Source organism: Balaenoptera acutorostrata, chromosome 6 (genome assembly GCF_949987535.1).
Source record: "Balaenoptera acutorostrata chromosome 6, mBalAcu1.1, whole genome shotgun sequence".
Taxonomy (NCBI): Eukaryota; Metazoa; Chordata; class Mammalia; order Artiodactyla; family Balaenopteridae; genus Balaenoptera; species Balaenoptera acutorostrata.
In genome coordinates, this window is record NC_080069.1 from 14181874 (window position 1) to 14186582 (window position 4709).

The 4709-nt window shown below is 39.9% G+C and overlaps 1 pseudogene; it reads left to right on the plus strand.

The window, feature by feature from the left end:
- The first annotated feature begins 952 nt into the window (after positions 1–952).
- LOC103009189 (sodium/potassium-transporting ATPase subunit alpha-1-like) lies at positions 953–2128 on the plus strand (annotated as a pseudogene).
- Positions 2129–4709: the final 2581 nt, after the last annotated feature.

The window sequence follows — 4709 nt, forward strand, 5'->3', positions numbered from 1 at the left end:
TGAAAAAGCACAACATTGGAGGATTTCACTAATTAATTTCGAGGCGTAGTATAAATCTAAAGAAATTTTGATACTGGTATTGGCATAAGGATTGACATATAGATCAATAGAACAGAATAGAGAACCTAGAAACAAATCCTCAAAATATGGCCAATAGCTTTTTGACAAAAGAGCCAAGGTAATTTAGTGGAGAAAGTAGAGTTTTTTCAAAAAATGATGATGAACCTTGGCCATTTCCTCATGCCACATAAAATTACTTAAAATGGATTATAAGCCTAAATATTATAATTTATCATAAAAAAAAACTATAGTTTTTTCCAGAAGAAATAAGAGAAAATCTTTACAACATTGGGATGGGCAAATATTTAGATAGAACAAAATAGGCCTAAACCAGGAAAGGGAATTAATAAATTTGACATCACGAAAACTATAAACTTCTCTTACAATGACACAATTAAATGAAAAAGCAAATCACAGACTTGGAGAAACTATTTTAATAATACATAGTATCTAACAAAGGACTTGTACCCAGAAGATATATAGAACTCTTCATTCTCAAAAATAAGACAATAAACTCAATAAAAATCTGAAAAAGATTCACAGAATTTATAAAAGAAGATATATGAGGTAATAGGTAATCAACTCATAGCTATATGCTCAATACCATCAGTCAGTAGGAAATGCAAATTAAATCCATATTGAAATAATACTACACGCCCATTTAGTTTCTGATGAGAAGTCCATGGCCTTTTGAATTTGTGTTCCCATGTACATAATATATCTCTTTCTCCAACTTTTTAAAGAATTCATTATTTCTTTGTTTTTCAGCATTTTGACTATGCTCTGCTTATGCGTGTTTCCTCTGTATTTATTCAGTTTGGGGTGTGCAGCATAATCCAGTGAAACCATCTCAGTCAATGCTTCTTTTCTTTTTTTGAAAGATTATTAATTTGTTACCAAAGACCATCCAATCACAGCCAAAACCATTGCCAAAGGTGTGGGCATCCTCTCAGAAGACAAGGAAACCATAGAAGACATTGCATCCTACTTCATCATCCCAGTGAGCCAGGTGAACCCAAGAAGTGCCAATGCCTGCATGGTACATGGAAGTGATCTGAAGGACTTGACTTTCCAGCAGCTGGATGACATTTTGAAGTACCATACTGAGACTGTGTTTCCCAGGTCCTCTCCTCAACAGAAGCTGATCGTTCAGGAAGACTGCCAGAGAGAGGGCACTATCATGGCTGTAACTGGTGATGGTGTCAATGACTCAGCTTTGAAGAAGGTGGACACTGGGGTTACTATGGGAATTGCAGGCTCAGAAGTGTCTATGTAAACTACTGACATGATTCTCTTGGATGAGAATTTTGCCTCAATTGTGACTGGAATGGAGGAAGGTCGTCTAATCTTTGATAACTTGAAGAAATCCATTGCCTACACCGAAACCAGAACATTCCAGATATTTATTATCTGGAACACTCCCTTCCTGATATTCATTATTACAAACATTCCACTACCCCTGAGGATCATCACCATCCTCTGCATTAACTAGGGCATGGACATGGTTCCGGCCACCTCCCTGGCTTATGAGCTAGCTCGGAGTGACATCATGAAGAGACAGCTCAAAAACCCCAAGACGGGCAAACGTGTGAATAAGCAGCTGATCAGCATGGCCTATGGACAGATTGGTATGATCCAGGCCCTGAGGGTCTTCTTCACTTACTTTGTGATCCTAGGCTGAGAAGAACTTCCTCCCAATTCACCTGCTGGGTCTGAGTGGCCTGAGATGACCACTGGATCAATGATGTTGAGGACAGCTGCGGAAAACAGTGAACCTACAAGCAGAGGAAAATCTTGGCTTTTACCTGCCACACAGCCTTCTTTGTCAGTATCTTGGTGGCACAATGGGCCAACTTGGTCATCTGCAAGACCAGGAGGAATTCAGTCTTCCAACAGGGGATCTGGCCTCTTTGAAGAGATGGCCCTTGCTGCTTTCCTTTTCTACTGCCCTGGAGTGGGTGTTGCCTTGAGGATGTATCCTCTCAAACCTACCTGGTGGCTCAGTGTCTTCTCCTACTCTCTCCACATCTTCCTATATGACAAAGTCAGAAAAGTCATCGTCAGGTGATGCTGATGCCCTGGTGGCTGGTGGAGAAGGAAACCTACTACTAGACCCCATGTTGCACACTGGAGCACCATGTCACACACTCTGCTCCCATTATCCACCCCCTTTTTGTGTACTTTATTCTTGGAGTTCATAATTCTATACTGGTAGGAAAGCACTGAAGCATGTGGAGGAAGCAAGATGTTCTGAAATGAAACATGTAGCTGTATGGGGCGGGTGTGTGGGTGGAGGTGGGGAAAGGGTTCCCAGAGAAGCATCCATCTATGGAAATCACAGCAGGGAAGGTTATTTTGTGTCTTTTTGTTTTTGTGGAGAGGAAAACTAGGATCTCCTTGCCTGATGCACAGCAAAGCCAATTTGCTGACATTGGGTTGTGATGAAGGAAAGTATAACATTTATTGCAGGGTGCCAAGCAAGGAGAACAGTCAGCTAGTGCCAAAAGACCCAAACTCCCTGAGGCTTTCAAGGAAGGGTTTTAAAAGGCAACATTTGTGGTGAGCGTTCCAAGGTGTGTGATCAGATAGTGGACTTTCTTCTAATTAGTTGGTGGTGAGGTGACAGCGTGATGTTTCAAGAATCTTAATCATCAGCCTTCTGGTTCCAACCAGTCTAAGGTCTACGTGCTTGTGGTCAGCATGTAGTCACCATCCTCCACTTGGGTGGGGGTCTTATTTTCTGCAGAGCAACCTAAAGATATGTGTCAGATTGTTAGGTATATCCCTTGAGGAGGAACTAGGACTCTGTTTTGTCACTGAACTATTGCTTAAGCTATCATTACTTTTCTTGTGTGACTGCTTTTCCTTTGTTTCTGCATTCCCTCATTTCCCTAATTAATAACTGCTTGAGCTTTCTCTTTGGAACTCAAGGAAAACCTAGAAGAATAAAACCTTTTTCTACAAACGAGAAATGGGGACTTCAAAAAGGCTTTTGTACCCACTGGGCCCCATAGAATCTTGCTCAGTTTCAATTATTGATTCAATTTCTTTAGCATGTCTTATACTTTTTTTCTTGGAAGCCAGACATTGGGTATTGGGAACTGAGATAAATAATCCTTTAGTCTGAGGTTTTGTGTTACTCTGCCTAGGAGTTGGGCTGTGTTTAAAGTTTGCTGTAGGTATAGGTGCTAGAGGTTCCGAGTTCTTCCAAGTCTTTTGTTTCTTTGTTCCCCTTGTTTTTCTTTGTGTATCCTGAAGGACTCTTCTTTAAATAGAGTATGTGCTTTGCAGCTTTTCCAGCTGTCATCTACTATTATTATATTGGGTTCCCATTAATGTAGTGGTAAGTTGGGGGGCAGGGGAACCATTCTACAATTTTATGATTGAATCTCAGTCTGCTCGTGGGCCCTGAAGGGAATTGAGGATAGAAAAAAGAGGTGAGGCATTCTGGGCTTTGGATAAATGGCCCCCTAGATAGTTAAAATGCATATTTCAAGGAGAATTTCCATGACCCCAGATTCTTGCATCTTCCCATACACAGAAAAGCACTAAAATAATTAACTTGAGATATCTGTTCTTTGTGATTGACAGTAATGTTTTACCAAGATGTATGCTTGACTACATGTATTTCCAAGCCAAAAAATTCATATATCAATATATACTGGCTCTTCCCCTACCACCCCTACCTCTTTGGAGCAGTTCCTCAGAGTTACTGAGTAGCGATATCCTGGTCTATAGTCCTCAGTAAGACCCTGAATAAAACTTAACCTCACAACTCCAATGTTGTACATTTTTCTTTAAGTTGACAGATCTCTGGTCTCTGGTGGGTCCAGTGATTTCCAGTTTGTTCAGCTTCTTGTAAGGATGGGAGTGCTAACTCCTAAGCTCTTTTCATGTGGGAACTGCTCCTATGTTTTATAATTTATTTGCTAACCAGATTCCATTTTATACTCTAAGTATTTACTATTACTTTTTGAAATGAAAACATTTGTCTTGCAGAAAATAAATGTTCTAAATAAATGTGCATAACAATAGGAATTAAAATTTAAAATTTAATTATATAAATTCATTAGTAGGGAGGTGTTTAAATAAATTGTGTATTATTCATACCGAGTGATACCATGCAGCTGTGAAAAGATATGAGACAGATTTGTATATTGGTAAGGTGATAAGAAAAGATCACAAGGTTCACAGTTAAGTAAAAAAATGAAAATTTGATAGTATAATTTGTTTTCATTTGTGTATTATAAAGGGCAATGTGTCTATATGTCATTGTAGTAGAAAGAATAAATAAGAAAAGAGTAAAATGAGTTGCTTTTGAGAACTGAGGAACTAAGGGTTTAAGGTTGGACAGAGACTTGCTTTTCATGGTGTATCCTTTGGTGTCATTTGATTTTAACATATTGCTTTAAAAAATACAGTTAATAAAAAATTACAAAACTGGGACTTCCCTGGTGGTGCAGTGGTTAAGAATCTGCCTGCCAACGCAGGGGACATGGGTTCGATCCCTGGTCTGGGAAGATCCCACATGCCGCGGAGCAACTAAGCCCATGTGCCACAACTACTGAGCCTGTGCTCTAGAGCCTGCGGGTACAACTACTGAGCCCGTGTGCCACAACTCCTGAAGCCCGTGCACCTAGAACCCGAGC